The following is a 17,223-nucleotide window of genomic DNA, read 5'->3' as shown; positions in this document are numbered from 1 at the left end:
AGGAGAGGTTTTGGAACGTCCTGTGTACATTAAAGCGGAGGTCCACCCTAAAGTGGACCTTCCACTCATTGGAATCCTCCCCCCCTCCGGCGCCACGATCGGCACCTTTCAGGGGGGAGGGGGGTGCAGTTACCTGGATAATCCAGGTAACTGCACCCACTTCCGGGATAGCTCTCTGCGGAAAGGGGCGTAGATCTACGCCCCTTTCCGAAAGTCCCCCGCTGCCTGCTGGGAAACACACAGATCCCAGAGGCAGCGGGTCCATCCTTATTGCGCAGCGTGTGTGTGTGTGTGTGTGTGTGTGTGTGTGTGTGTGTGTGTGTGTGTGTGTGTAGAGACCTGCAATACCTTCAAAGCAAAGCGAAGCTAAAGCTGAATAAAAGCCTCTCAAAAGCAGCAGGTGCTTCAAGCTAGCTTTGTCAAACACTTCTATGGAGGCTTTGAGGATGCTTTAAAGGACCAATAAAGCAGCATGGGGTATACTTTTTTAAGAAAAGTGTTAACAGGACTGTAACTTAACCAATTTATTTAGTAGCAGGTGCTTTGATTGGCGTTCAGAGTGCTTTAAAACAGCTTGTCCACTGCCATGTTTTGAAGCAAGCGCAAACAAGCCCTTAGACAGGACAACTTGGTTTGTTGCAGGCTGGTTGGTAAGTTGAGCTGGGAATTTTCTTTGTTGTTGCTTGACATGCATCACCCTTCCACATGCTCCTTGCTGTTAAGGCCAGCTATAGGTTGGGGCAGTTGTCGTTTTTACTGTTGGTTATTTGGTGAGGGGGCGCACTGGATACCTTGTGCTATTTACTAGGTGTCCAGTTCACCCCTGTGCCTTTAAGGAGGGGTGGGCTCCCTCCAGGCATACCTGCCCTCAATCTATCCATTATTATATATGTGCTCCTATTCTGGAGGCTCTTATAAAATGTATAGAGTTAGGACTGCAGGTAATACTGAAGGCCTCTGCAGCACAGGGGGTCCTGTGTAAGTTCACTTTACAGATTTTCCTGAAAAACTGAAATTTTATATCAAATATTTACAGTAAATTTCCTTCCTGATAGGCTCCATGGCAGCATACCTGTGGGTTGGCCCCATCTCCATAACTAACCAATAGGACCCCTCTCTCATAAATTTCAGCTCTGGACTCCTAGCCGTGTTTCATAACTAGCCTACTCCAAGCATTGGGAGGGACTCCTGATGCCATGGAGCCTATCAGGAAAGGAAAATTATGATAAGTATTTGATATCAATTTTCAGTTTTCCTGACAGGCTCCATGGCAGCATAAGTGTGGGAAATAACTCGCCAAACACACCCAGGTGGGAACAATGCTGAGCAAAGAAAATACATGTATTTAACACCATCAACTGACAGCACTTGCAAAACAAAATTAATGGATGACAATGCGGCTAGTTCAACACAATAGTGAGACACAAAGGTATTAATAGATGACCAAGAGACCGCTCTCCATATAACTTCAGGCGCAACATGGCGAGAGGCCGCTCAGGAGGTTAAGATACTCTGAGTTAAGTGCCTCTGGAGGAACCAGGCCCTTTGCTTTATAAGCCCTTTGAATGGTCTGTACTATCCAAGCAGAAATGGATCTAATTGAGGCCCGTTTCCCTTTGTTTTTCCTATGTAGAAGAATGAAAAGAAAGTCTGTCTAAAAGATTCCGTAACTTCCAAATATTGACTCAAGGTATGTCCCATATCGTGGGGATGGACATCTTGACCCTCTGTTGTTTCAAAGGTAGGCAAAATAATTTCTTGCTTTTCGTGAAAAATCAATGTTACTTTAGGATTTGTACCCAGCATGGGAATTAACACTGCTCTATCTGGAAAAAGGGTCAGGAAAGGCTCTTTTGAACCTAAATTTCTGATTTCAGACACTCTTTTGGCTCAAGTTACTGCCACCAGGATGACGGTCTTGAGTGTAAGGTCTTTGACTAATAGAGGTTTGTCAGGATCTGTTCCAAGCGTGGAAAGGAAATCTAGAATAAGAGAAAGATCCCACTTGGGAAACCTCAGTTTTCTTTGAGGTCTAATTATGATAGCACCCTTGAAGAACTGACGAACCAGGGAGTGATTAGCCCATGAAACTCCTGTAAATGCCTAAATGGCTGATATAAAATGAACTTACTGCTAGAGACAAATCCAAACCTGTTTACAGAAAGCTAAGGATATCCAAGACTTCTGGAGAACCATAATGATTAGGTCTAGAGGACATGTATTCTGTGAACTTGGACCAGACACGCTCATAATCTCTATTAGTGCTTTTCTTTCTGGCATTAAGAAGAGTTGGAATGGCTTCTTCTGGAAAGCTTAAGGCTTCAAGCCTTCCCCTCTCAAAAACCAGACCCTGAGGTGTAGATGAGCATGACATGGATGCAGGTTTGTGCCTTGGGACAGAACATCCGACCTGAGAGGCAGAGGAATTGAGTCTCGATAACTGAGAAGTGTTAAGAGGGGAAACCATGGCCTGTTGGGCCAGAACAGAATTACTGCTATGACTTCCACCTCCTCTGATCTGAGCCTGTGGAGAAACTGGAGTATCACAGTTACCAGAGGGAAGGCGTACGCCTTGCTGAACCTCCACTGGTCCTATCCCATAAGCTTGTGGATCCCGGAATGTCGAATAGTACTTCGTTAGCTTGTAATTGCATGGGGACGCAAAGAGATCCACTTCTGGAGATACTCCCAGTGTCAGAGACATTTGAACAGTTCTTTGTGTAGAGACCACTCGTTGTTGTTCATTTGAACACGAGTTAGAAAGTCCGCCTGTACATTCTGAATCCCTGGAATGTAAACTGACAAAATGTTGGACAACTTCTTCTGAGCCCAATTCATGATTGGCTCCACTTCTCGTAGGAGAGACCAGCTGCGAGTTCCACCCTGCTTCCTTATGTAAGCCACTGTGGTTGTATTGTCCAACCGAAGCATCACTGAGGAGTTTCCTATAAGATGGTGGAAAGATATGAGTGCCTGAAAGGCTGCCCGCAATTCTAGAATATTGGACACAATCCCTTGAGACTGTGAGTTCCAAATGCCCTGAGCCACTTCCAATAGGCAATGAGTGCCCCAGCCCCGATTGCTGGCATCTGAGGTTATTGTAACCCATTTGATGGGAAGTATCGAGTGACAGTTGCAAAGATTTTTATCTTGGAGCTACCAAAGGAGAGACAGTCACATGGGTTGGGTGAGGAGAATATGATGACTCTTGCTGGGGGAATCCCATTGTTGGAGCAACCCTTTCTGAAATGGGCAAGTGTGCCACTGCGGCAATCACCTTCAGACATTGAAGAGCAGACAGGTGAGATGAAGCCAGGGTTGAGCGGATCCTGTCCCGGATCACCAAAATCTTCTCCTCAGGTAGTGAGATGGTGCCTTCCAGTGCGTTGAAGTGGGCACCGAGGAATACAAGAGATTGGGATGGATCCAGGTGACTTTTCTCCATATTCAGGATCCATCCAAACTCTTGGAGAGTGGAAATTACTAGGCTCCTGTGTTCTAGAAGTTGACCTTTGTCCTGAGCTAAAAGAAGGAGGTTGTCCAGGTAGTGATGGAGACAAACTCCTTTGACTCGGAGCAGAGCAACAACAGAACGCCCGAGGTGATGTCGTAAGACCAAATGGAAGGCAAGTAAACTGAAAGTGTTGATCGCCTACTGCAAAGTGAAGGAACTTTTGGAAGTCTGCTGCCACTGGAACATGAAAGTAGGCATCTTTCAAGTCTATTGACACCAACCAGTCCTCTGGGTGGACCGACTGTTGAATCGTCAATAGTGACTTCATCTTGAATTTTTCCTTTCGAATAAACTGGTTGAGATGAGTCAAGCCTATGACTGGCCTCCATGTGTCATTCTTTTTCTGCACCAAGAATAGAGGGGAATACATGCCTTTACCATCTGTAACAGAAATGGCTGCGACTTGATCCAATAAAGAGCTTAGCTAAAAGAACTTGTTTCTTTTCTTCTGAACATGGAAGACTTGTAGGCATAAATCTTAGCTGGGAGTGCTGTTGAAGACCTAGGTATGAAATGAGGAGACCGTTTTGATGGTCCAGAAGTCCCAAATTGAGGACGCCCAAACATGCACCTGGATCCATCCCAATCTCTTGTATTCCTCGGTGCCCACTTCAACGCACTGGAAGGCACCATCTCACTACCTGAGGAGAAGATTTTGGTGATCCGGGACAGGATCCGCTCAACCCTGGCTTCATCTCACCTGTCCTCTCTTCAATGTCTGAAGGTGAGCCCCCACCTGACATGTTTGAGCGGACCCAATTTCAAAAGGACTTAGGAATCTCGGTTACCAGAGGAAGCTCTTTTAGTGGGCTTTTAAAAAGAGGACTGCCTGGATTTCCAAGATCTTGTAAACTCACGACCAGGCCTGGAGCTGCGTGCATCCCTTGCACTATCAGTATTCTGTGTCCTCTGAAAGGTGCACTTCTGGTTCTGTAAACATCTATCCTGAGGGAGGAACCCCGACTTACCACCTGTAGCCCGGGTTATGGTGTTATCAAGCTTTTTGCCAAAAAGAGACGTGCCCTCAAAGGGAATCCAGCACCAAGCTTGTTTAGAAGCTAGATCCGCCAACCAGGGACGGAGCCATAAGGCACAACGGTTGGTAACCACTGACAACATCACCTGGGCCATTAGGCGAATAACATCAATAGAGGCCTCCCTCAGAAAGGCGGATGCCAGTCTGATTTCCTGAATAGGGGAGCTCTTGGCTACCTCTTCAGAGATACCTCTAAGGGACTTGTCCAGATTGTCTGGCTATCCCTCCAAGGCTTTAGAGACTGCTGATGAGGCCAAGACAGGCTTGCAAACTGTGCCTGCTGTCAAATAAATCTGTTTTAGGTCGGAATTGATCCGTCTCTCCAAAGGATCTTTAAATGAGACCATGTATTCCAGAGGGAGAGTCACATACCTCACAAGTTTAATTAATGCTGCATCCATCAAGGGAGCTGACTCAAGGTGTTTAACTTCTTCCTTGAAATGATATAATTTTGAAATTTTTGATTGCATAGATCTTTTTCTATCCATTTTGCCCCATTCTTCAGAAATTATAGCACCTACTTCAGTTTTAAAAGGAAAGTATTGACACTCTTTACTGAGCTGTTTGAAAAGTTTTCTGTGTTTAGGAGGAGAAGTTACTGGGTCTTCCCAATTCAGAGCTTCTTTAACAGCTTTCACCAGAGAAGAAACCAAGGCATATTCAAAGTGCATCCCAGGATTATCTGTATCCGACCCGCTATCTGAAGGGGGAGCTGACTGGTGACTAGGTTGGGAAAATTCCCACGTCTCATAGACTTGTCCTCTCTTGACCGGGAGATCAGTGGGAATGGTGGAGAATCACAAGTTCTTCCAGCGTCTTTCTCCTGTAGTGACTCTTTCACAACATGCTTAATTAATGTTTCCAGGTGTTGGTCTGCACCTTCCCTCTCGTTAGCTGCTTTAGAGAAACAGCGGTCACAGAGAGACTTGCTGGCAGGAACCGGGGCCTGCATCCCCAACATGATCTCTCCAGCCCCTTACTGTGAGATGGGGGGGGGGGGGGTGAGGAGAGCCTCTATTTTGATGTCTGGACTTGGAGGAGGATCCATGGTGTCTAGAACCAGGGGAGGAGTGCCGGTGGTGAGATTTGGAAGACTCGCTCCTTCTGCGGGAACTGTGCTGATGATCAGACCTAGAAGGGCTAAAAGAGGAAAGAGAGAAAAGATAGAGAAGATAGAGAGACACAGTCACAATAATGCCCTATACTCCACTCTCCTCATCCCCCCAGCAGGCAGAAAAAAAAAATAAACAATATCCCACAATTTTACCTGCTGCAAGAGGGCTAGCCACCAGGAGGCAGTGAAGAATCTATAACTTCAAGCTAGACACTGCAGGTGGAAAGAACAGTCAGATACCAGCCAGGAACTTTAAGCAACAGTACTTACCTGGGAAAGATGCTGCAGATGCATAGGGAAGTCGCTGCAAAAGCCCACGGTCATTTCCGAGGCTCTATAGGCTTCCCAGGATTTAAATGTGGTGCCGCAGGAGGTCACGGCGGCACCAGGCCCGAGAGACTCGCTAGCTGTTGTTGCTCTGCTCCGAGTCACCAAGCCTTGCTTTCGTTCTGGGACCGTGCATGCGCAGAGCGATGGCGGGACCCAGAAGAAGTGGTAGAGCGGCGGCTGGAACACACAGGAAATTAGCCGCCATGCATAGGACATCCAAAATAGGAAATACATAAAAATAAATACAAATAACATATACAAACACTGCTGCCATGAAGGCGATACTTCTTGCAACCGCCAGAAAACTGCTAGGCAAACAGGCCTGTGCATGCTTGTTTCTAAATGGCAAACATACTTCAAGCTCTTCAGCGCTACTCTGCAAATACACTCCATACCCTGCTTAACAGTCAAGGTTTATCGGAGGGACGAGAAACCAAATCGTATGGCCGATCTTGGTCAATCTTGGAAAATCATCTTCAGGTAGGAAAACCAAACATATGGTCCTACAGAGGAGGACAAAAAAGGAACACGGCTAGGAGCCCAGAGCTGAAATTTATGAGATGAGAGGATCCTATTGGGTAGTTCTGGAGGCGGGTCCAACCCACACATATGCTGCCATTGAGCCTGTCAGGAAAGGTGAACTTAACCTTTAACCACTTCCCACCCGGCCACTGCATATGTACGGCCGGGTGGGTGCTCTTTCCTTCTGAGTGGACGTTCAGGAATGTCCCTCAGAAGGAGTTGGATCGTGCTCATGCGTTCCCGCACAGCGGCGCGATCCGGATGCACTTGTGTCACCTGGACACGGCGCATCTTAGATCAGCAGGGGGGCTCTGTGATTGGCCCTCCTGTTCACATGATGGTCGTGTCCACGGCCATCATGTGATATAAACAAACAGCCGGTTGCTAGGCGATCGGCTCTCCTCTCCTCACATGGAAGTTGTCGCTGAGGAAAGGGGAGCGCATCTCTGCAGCCGGTGATCAGTGAGTATGAGCTGTTTTTTACAGCTTTTTACTCACTGATCACCAGTCTAGTGTCACCACAGTAAAATACACAAAGTGAACAGACATGTCACCACATAGTAATGATCCCCAAAACACATGTCCCCCACATACAAACAGTAAAATCACATGTCCCAATAATCATTTGCACACATATGTCCGTGATCACATGCACACATCTGTACATGATCATTTGCATACATATGTCCGTTTTTTTCACACAAACCAATTATTATACACTTAATGGGATTTTTTTTACGAAAAACATGTAGCAGAATACATTTTGGCTTAAATTTATGACAAAATTCGATTTTATTGAATTTCTTTTAAAATAGAATAAAGAAAATATTGTTTTTTTTTCCAAATTTCCACTCTTTTTTCGCTTATATCGCAAAAAAAGAAAAAACAGAGTCATGAATAAATACCACCAAAAGAAAGCTCTATTTGTGTGAACAAAATGATAAAAATTTCATTTGGGTACAGCGTAGCATGACCGCACAATTCTTATTGAAACTGCAAGACCCCTGAAAGTTGAAAATTGGTCTGGGAAGGAAGGGGGCGAAAGTGCCCAGTATTGATGTGGTTAAATAGGTGTTGTGCCACAAATCCTACAACACATAAATAAAATATGATACTTTAAACTAAAAGGAATAATCCTCAAAACCAAAATCTCAAGCCAATATTAAAACATTCAAAGTGCAATCCTCTATACATAAAACAATAAATTAATTACATATAAAAATGAACTAATGAATCAATCTTCCTTGGCACTTTCATGCTGGTGTTTTAGCTTTATCCCCAAGAACCTTACATGCATATAGCAAATTCTGTTTGCATAAAATGTCATTAAAATCACCTAATTATTAAACTCACATTAAAGCTTGCGAGGTGCAGCACACAGGAATGATAGCATGGACGTATGAGAGAAGTCGGCTCCACTACCAGCCTCCAGTGTACCCTCCATGCAGGATTGCGTCATGTATTCAAGTCTAACACTACATGAATTTTGTCATACTTTTGTAGGAAAAACGTGCATTTATTATTTTTTTCTCAGGAACCTGCAGAGCACTGCACTCAGTGGATATTGAATGCAATGTCAGGCTGCTGCACACACTGCCTTCAGCTCTGTGCCTGTATAGCTATCTGGATCAGGACTACACAATGAGCCTCCCCTTGTGACTAGCCATTTTAAAACTTACCCTGTGAGTTAATTCTTATTTAATTTTTTTATCTTAATAAATTCATCATTAATCATTTTAATATACTGCACTCAGATGAGCGCCGCAGTTCTCCACATTACTTAACACATTAACCACTTCAGCCCCGGAAGATTTTACTCCCTTCCTGACCAGAGCTATGTTGCGATTCGTCAGTCGCTTTAACTGACAATTGCTCGGGCGTGCAACATTATACCCAAACAAAATTGACCTCCTTTTTTTTCCCACAAATAGAGCTTTCTTTTGTTGGTATTTGATCACCTCGGAAAAAAATTAATTTCTTTCTCAGTTTAGGCTGATATATATTCTTCTACATATTTTTGGTAAAAAAAATCATAATAAGTGTATATTGATTGGTTTGCGCAAAAGTCTACAAAATAGGTTATAGATTTATTGCATTTTTTTTTTTTTTTTATTAGTAATGGTGGTAATCTGCATTTTTTATCGGAACTGTGACATTGCGCAGGACAGATCGGACACTTAACACTATTTTGGGACCATTGACATTCATACAGCAATCAGAGCTAAAACTAGCCACTGATTACTGTGTAAATGTCATTGGCATGGCATGGTTAAACACTAGGGGGCGATCAGGGGATTAAATGTATTCCCCCAGCGTTTTCTAACTGTAGGGGGGATGTGCTACCTAGGATATGACAGAGATCACTGCTCCCGATGACAGGGAGCAGTAGATCCCTGTCATGTCACTAGGCAGAACAGTGAAATGCCTTGTTTACATAAGCATTGCTCCGTTCTGCCTCTCCTTATCACGATTGTGGGCCACTGGCAGACATCGAGTCGCTAGCCTGGTATTAGGAAGGGACGTACGGGTATGCCCTTTTGCGCATCCGTGCCATTCTGCCGACGTACATCGGCGTGCGGCGGTCAGGAAGTGGTTAACCACTTCCATACCAGGCAATAGTAATGACGCGGGCAGGAACATCTCCTCCCGTCGGATGGACATCATATGACGTTTGGCCCCTCTCCTGTGTCCCTAGGGGCATGTAGCATGTCGATCGAGGACGAGGCATTTCCCTAAGGACACAGCCCATCCCGATCAGTTGAAAGAGCCAATAAAATGTCTCTTTACCACGTAACCAGCTGTGTCCAATCACAGCCAGTCACAAGCACTGTCCTCCTGCACGCCCCCAGGGGCCGCGCAGAGCAGCGATCGGGGAAGAGGTGTGTCACTCTGAAACAGCCCATCCCAGAGGGAAATTGGCTCTTTACCACGTGACCAGCTGTGTCTAATCACAGCCGGTCACTAGGAGTCACTGATGGTGTGTGAGGAGGGGATTGCGGTAACAGCTAGTTACCGTCATGGTATACACCAAATCACACTGATTGTCCCCAGTAATAAAGAGTACCTGTCATCAGCCCATCAGAGTACCTATTACTAGCCCATCTGAGTACCCGAGTACCTGTCACAATACCTGAATACCTATCTGCAGACCATCAGAGTACCCGAGTACCTGTGTCCAGCCCATCAGAGCACCCAAGTACCTGTCTCCAGCCTAGAGTATCTGAGTACCTGTCACCAACCCATCTGAGTACCTGTCACCAGCCCATATGAGTACCCGGGTACCTGTCACAAGCCCATCAAAGTACCAGAGTACATGTCACCAGCCCATCAGAGTATCCGAGTACCTGTCCCCAGCACAGAGTACCTATCTGCAGCCCACCAGAGTACCTCTCTGCAGCCTATCAGAGTACCCGTACCCAGCCCAGAGTACCCAAGCACCTATCTCCAGCCCAGAGTACCCAAGCACCTATCTCCAGACCATAAGAGTACCCGAGTACCTGTCTCCAGCCCATTAGGTTACCTGAGTACCTATCTGCAGCCCATCATATTACCCAAGTACCTGTCTCCAAGCCATCAGAGTACTTGAGTACCTATCTGCAGCAAATCAAAGTACCAGAGTACCTATCTGCAGCCCATTCCTCATAGAATATACATTGGGTGTTTCCTTTCCAAAATGGGGTCATTTTGTGGGTAATTCCACTGTCCTGGTGCTCCGGGACTTTCAAAAGTGTGATAGGTAAGAATGAAATTATGTGTAATTTATACTCCTAAAACGCCTGACGGTGCTCCCTGCATATTGGGCCTCTATGTGGCTAGGCTGTGTAAAAGTGTCACACATGTGATATCACCACATGTGATGGCAGAATGTATTTTGGGGTGTAATTCGAAGTATGCTGATGCTGTGTGTGAAAAATAACTTGTTATTATGACAATTTTGTGCACAAAAAAAAATTTATTATAATAATTTATTTATTTTTCCAACAATTGTGGGGAAAAATTATAACTTCAAAAAACTTTCCATGCCTCTTACTAAATACCTTGGATTGTCTACTTTCCAAAAAGGGGTCAGTTGAGGGGTATTTGTACTAATAAAGATGGGCCAGTTGGACCTTTTCAGGTTGAAGATGGACTCAAAATCAACTTCCAAACCTATTGCCAGTTTTTAAAAGACACTTTCTTCAAGCAGTGGTACAGGAAAAAGTCTGCATCTTTCAAGAAGACCATGATACTTATGCAGGATAATGCTCCATCGCATGCATCGGAGCACTCCATTGCGTGGCTAGCCAGTAAAGGCCTTAAAGCGGGAGTTCTGCCATTTTTTGTTTTTAAAAGTCAGTATCTACAAATACTGCAGCTGCTACTTTTATAATATGGACACTTACCTGCCCAGCGCGCCCGCGATGTTGGCACCTAAAGCCGATCCCTCGATGGGCTCTCGGGTGCTGCCGCCGCCATCTTCGGTATGGGAATCAAGAATCAGTTCCCTACTGTGCATGTGCGAGTCACGCTGCGCAATAAGGATGGTCCCTGCTGTCTCTGGGATCCATGTGTTTCCCAGCAGACAGCGGGGGCCCCGCAGGAAGTGGCGTAATAGCCACAGAATCTGTGGCTATCTATGCCCGGAAGTGGGTGCAAATACCTGTATTATACAGGTATCTGCACCCCCCTTCCCCCTGAAAGGTGCCAATTGTGGCACCGGAGGGGGGAGGGTTCCAATGAGCAGAAGTTCCACTTTAGGGTGAAGCTCCGCTTTAAGGATGAAAGAATAATGACATGACCCCCTTCCTTACCTGACCTAAACCCTATTAAGAACTTTTGGGCCCTTCTTAAATGTGAGATTTTCAGTGAAAGAAAACAATACACCTCTCTGAACAGTGTCTGGGAGCCTGTGGTTGCTGCTGCACAAAAAGTTGATTGTCAACAGATCAAAAAACTGACAAACTTCGCTAAGGCCCCTTTCACACTGGGGCATTTTTCAGGCGCTACAGCGCTAAAAATTGCGCCTGATAAAATCTGGCCCCTTTCGCTCCAGTGTGAAAGCCGGAGGGCTTTCACTCCAGTGTGAAAGCCGGAGGGCTTTCACACTGGAGCGGTGCGCTAGCAGAACGGTGAAAAAAGTTCTGCTAGCCGCATCTTTGGAACGGTGAAGGAGTGGTGTATTCATGGTGAAATCAATGGGGCAGAGCGGCTATACCGCCGGAAAAGCGCCGCTGCAGTGGCACTTTGCGGGCGGTTTTAACCCTTTTTTTCGCCCGCAAGCGGGGGGTTAAAACGTCCCGCTAGTGGCTGCATGCCGCCGCTAAAACGGCGATAAAGCGGCGATAAAAATAGCGCCGCTTTACCACCGACGCCGCTCCGGCCCCAGTGTGAAAGGGGTCTAATGGAAGGCCTATGACTGTTATTCAAAAGAAGGGTGGCTATTTTAGTCATTGATTTCTTTTCTTTTCTTTATTTTTTAACTGTCAGCAATGTTTATCTGTAAATTTTGAGTTGTTTGTTTATTATTCTCATTTTACCAGATGAAAATAAACAAATGAGATGCAATTTTTTTTTGTTTTTAATTTAGTTGCATAACAATTGTGCACACTAATGCTACGTACACATGACCGGACTTTCCGACAGACTAAGTCCGACGGTCTTCCCAACTGACTTTTCAGCAGAGTTCTGACGGACTTCTGAACGAACTGACTTGGCCACACATGAACGGACTAAGTCTGTTCAAAAGTCTGTTCATTTTGAACGTGATGACGTAAGACGGGACTAAAAAAGGAAGTTCAATAGCCAGTAGCCAACAGCTTCCCTTGCGTCGTATTTGGTCCGTTGGACCAGCATACGGGCGAACGGTTTTCCCGATAGAAATTGAGTCCGACAGACAGATTTGAAACATGTTCTATTTCTAGGTCCATCTGATTTTTTAAATAAAAAAAAAAAAATCAGATTAGCCCACACTCGATCGGATTGTCCAACGGGCTGATTCCGTCGGACCTAGTCTGCCGGAAAGTCTGTTATTAAAATGCCAGCAGTTTTGCAGTGAGCCTTTCAACATTTTTTTAAGTTTTTGAAATAGCATTTATTAGCTTTTTTTTTCCCAATGGATCAAAAACATTAAAAACACTGGTGAGACACACGTGAGACACGTTTCTGAGCATTTATCAATGTTCATCAGCATTTTTTGTGGTCAGGAAAACAACTCCTGAACAAAATTTTATGGCGTTCAGAAAACAGCCCATAATCTCCACTACTGATAAACATCCAAAAACGTCCATGTGTGCATGAACACATAGGATAGCATAGAGGGGAGTGTTTGGGCTGTTAAAAAAAATGCAGAAACTCCCAAAAAACGACCATTTATAAGCTTCAGCGTGCATGGAGCCTAATAGTTGCCCAATAATTGTGCACACATAAATACTCTCCTAAGAAAGCCAAAACCTCACTTTTACTTTCTTAAAGCGGAGCTCCACCCTAAAGTGTAGCTTGCGCTCATTGGAACCCTCCCCCCCCTCCGGCGCCACAATTGGCACCTTTCAGGGGGGAGGGGGTGCAGGTACCTGTACAGTACAGGTATCTGCACCCACTTCCGGCGTAGATTCTGCAGAAGCTACGCCCCTTTCCGCAGAATCTACTCCCCTTTCCGAAGGTCCCCCGCTGTCTGCTGGGAAACACACGGATCCCAGAGACAGCGGGGACCATCCTTATTGCGCAGCGCGACTCGCGCATGCACAGTAGGGAACCGGGAAATGAAGCCGCAAGGCTCCACTTCCTGATCCCCATACCAAAGATGGCGGCGGCAGCACCCGAGAGACGATCGAGAGATAGGCTTCGGGTGCCGACATCGCGGGCGCGCTTGGCGGGTGTCATTATTTTAAAAATCAGCAGCTGCAGTATTTGCAGCTGCTGGCTTTAAAAAAATAAAATAAACGGCGGACTCCCGCTTTAAGTATTCAGGTTTGAGGTTTATTAACATTTTGGATTGATTGAGAGCACTGTAGTTGTTTAATACTGAAATGAATCCTTAAAAATAAAATGTGACTAATAATTGTGTACACAGTGTAATTCCAGAACGCATATTGATAACAAACGGAACCTATGGTTTGAGCATACACACCTCTTTCCTCAGGGCCATTGACTTCCCCTCCTCCTGTTGGTTCTCAAATGCCATTTATATAACAGTTCGCTAAATAGACCTATTTGGGCAGTTATACACCTATGCTAATTTTTGATGTATTCAACTATGTTGGCATTACAATATTATCTTTAGGGCTGGTTCACGCCACAAAAATGCACTCCAGTTCTGTTTCGGAATGCATTTTTGCATGTGTGTTTTTAACATGTTACGGTGTGTTTTCCTGCATTCCAGTACAGTTTAGTGCAGGAAAAATAGGATTTTTGTACTCACCGTAAAATCCCTTTCTCTGAATTTCATTGACAGACACAGCTCCTTTAATTCTTGACCTTATAAAATCAAAGAAACTGCGTCCGTCAATGAACGAAAGAGAAAAATTAGATTTTTGTACGCAGCGTAAAATCCTTTTCTCTGTTCATTGATGGACACAGCTCCTTTAATTCTTGACCTTAGGGTTATCACACCACCTTCAGGAGAGGACTATGCAGAACATGTAACACATGTAAAAACAGCAAGACTGCACAGCACCACCCAGGGGGTGGTCCCTCTGGCTATAACTCCTCACCCTACTTCCTGCAGCTCAGTTCGTCAAAAAGCAGTACAAACATAAATAGGAGGGGTGGGTGCTGTGTCCGTCAATGAACTTCAGAGAAAAGGATTTTACAGTGAGTACAAAAATCCCATTTTCTCTTTCGTTCATTGACAGACACAGCTCCTTTAATTCTTGACCTTAGGGACTTCCCCAAGCAGTATCAAAAAACGAGGGGTGGAAACAGCAAAACTTCACCCACAACAAAAGGAACACCTCAACAGAGGAGTTTCTGTCTTAAACAGCCGCCATCAAAATCTGCGGCCAACTTAAGCATCAAAACATGCGTTCACAACAAAACTTGTAACTTAAGAAAGCATAATTTGCAACCTTACACAGCCGCCTGCAAAACCTTGCAGCCAAAACAAGCATCCGAAGATGTGCTTACGTCAACTTTGTAGAATTTAGTGAAAGTGTGAGCGGACGACCAAGGCGACCCCTTACACACCTGGGAGACAGACGCTTGATGTCGGAAAGCCCAGGAGGTTCCAATTGCGCTGGTGGAATGAGCCGTGACAGGAAAAGGGGGCACCCACCCCTTTATGGCATAGGCCTGAACCACGATTTGTCTGATCCACCTAGAAATGGTGAACGACAAGACTGCCAAACCTTTTTTCGGACCAGCCACCGAAACAAACAGAGAGTCTGACTTCCGGAAGGGAGCTGTGGCAGACAGATACACCCGTAGAGCCTGGACCACATCCAGAGAATGTAAGGCAACTTCTTTCAGGTGTGTCGGCTTAGGACAAAGGGATGGTAACACGATGTCCTCATTTAGATGGAATGCCGAAACCACCTTTGGGAGGAAAGAGGGCTGTGGACATAGCACCACCTTATCCTTGTGGGTGACCAGGTAGGGAGACTTGCATGACAAGGCCACCAACTCAGAAACCCTCTTGGCAGATGTAACAGCCACTAGGAAGACTACTTTCTGAGAGAGAGTCAACAAGGGAATCTCCCTAATGTTTTCAAACAGCGTTTTTTGGAGCGTCGATAGCACCAGATTCAGATCCCACAGAGGTAGTGGAGGTCAAACCCCCTGCAAAAAAGTACCCACCAGTGAGTGAGTCGCCAAGGGACGTTGGAAAAAGTCAGCCAGGGCTGATATCTGTTCCTTGATGGTGCTTAAGGCAAGTTTCTGATCCACTCCTCTCTGAAAAAACAACAGGATCCTGGAAACTGAACAAGTGCGCGGATGCCACCCCATCTCCTCACACATGAAGATATAAACCTTCCACGTACGATGGTAAATCTTCAAAGAATAAGACTTCCGTGCCCTCAGCATAGTGGAAATTACAGAGTCTGACAGACGTCGGTCTCTTAGCACCTGGTTTTCAGCAGCCATGCCATTAAAATCAGCGACGCTAAAGCAGGATGAAGTATCGGACCCTGAGATAGAAGGTCCTCCCGCATTGGTAGCCGCCAAGGAACATCTGCCACCAGTCGTACTAGGTTGGCGTACCGAGGATGTTGAGGCCAATCTGGGGCAATCAGAATCACCGGAATCCCCTCGGCCTCCACTCTGTGCAGCAGACGTGGTAGAAGTTTTAGTGGGGGGAAGGCATAAATCAGCCGATAATGCCCTCATGAAGACACCAAAACCAAACTCTATCTTGTATCCCGATGAAACCAGTTCGCAGACCCATTGGTCGGACAGTAGAGAGGTCCACCGAGCTGCAAACTCCCGAAGGCAACTCCCCATCCGAGAGTTGGGCGGGGGCAAACCTTCATGCGGTAACATTTTTGCTTGCAGACTTGTTTGGCTTGTGAAACCAGGGACACTTTGCTCATTCAGCAGGTGCCTTGTCGGACTGGGAACGCTTACCTGTCGATCCGGGCGGGCGAAAAAGCCATTTCTGACCGGAAAAAGAGGGCCCTTGCCTACGGCATGGCTCCTTACCCTTCCTGGACTGTGGGAGCAACATGCTCTTCCCACCAGTAACATTTTTAATAATGTCATCCAGTGAAGCTCCAAATAGCCTCTCACCTTGGAAGGTCAAATCCGCCAGTGCTTTTTTAGATGCCTGGTCTGCAGACCAGCATTTTAGCCAAATCAGGTGCCATAGCACCATTGCTGATACTGATGCTCTAGAGAGCAGGGGGACCGTATCCAGGGCCGCATCACAAACATATTTAAGGCCATGCACCAACTGGTCTGCCAGTTCTACGCAGACCGGGGGGGACTGTTGCTTCTCCAATTCACAGTGCAACAACTTTGCCCATTCAGTAAGCGTCAGCAACACCAAGGCCGTGGCCAGCACAGGTCGTAACGCCGACCCCACCACCATAAACATGGACCGGGCCACTTCCTCTGCCCTCCTGTCGGCAGGGTCCTTGAAGTCAGGAGTCCCTCCTACCAGAATTGTGGTTACTTTAACCTGGATACCGGGGGGTCAACGACCAGAGGAGACGTCCATTTTTTCAGGAGGCTCTCCTCAAAGGGGTAATGCATCGCCATTCTTCTTGGGACTGAAAAGGCCAGATGCGGACTTCCCCATTCCTTGTAGATAAACTTATCAAAATAAGTCAAATACGGAAACACCTTAGGCATGCGGGCCGGTTTGCATGACCCAAAAGGGACTGCCACCTCAGCAGAAGTTCCTACTGCATTCTGTATCTTCAGGTTATACCGCACTGCAGTGATAAGTGCTCCTACTAGCGCTTTTTCCTGCACTAACCCAGACAGAGAGCCATTCTCATTGTCTGAACGGTCCCGGTCCGCATCCTCTGACATGTCAGAACAGGGGCCGCCAGTCAAAGCGGGGCCCGAGTCTGAATCAGAGCTTACCCCAGAAGACGGGGGGCAGGGAGTGTTTTTTACCCCCCTTGCACCCACACACTGCTTGCACCCTGGCAACAAAGGTCTCCTGGACCGCCGACAGAGCGTCCATGGGCACCGCAGTTTTAGCAGGTGAGCTGGTTGCAATAGCAGGGATGTCTGGGGAAGAAGCGCCAGCTTCTGATGCCATGCTGACCCTCAATCGCCTACCACAAC

This window comes from Lithobates pipiens, unplaced genomic scaffold, assembly GCF_037356315.1.
Source record: "Lithobates pipiens isolate NorthernLeopardFrog02 unplaced genomic scaffold, aLitPip1_a1.2 Scaffold_13, whole genome shotgun sequence".
NCBI classification, from domain to species: domain Eukaryota; kingdom Metazoa; phylum Chordata; class Amphibia; order Anura; family Ranidae; genus Lithobates; species Lithobates pipiens.
Note: the sequence above shows the minus strand (reverse complement) of the source record.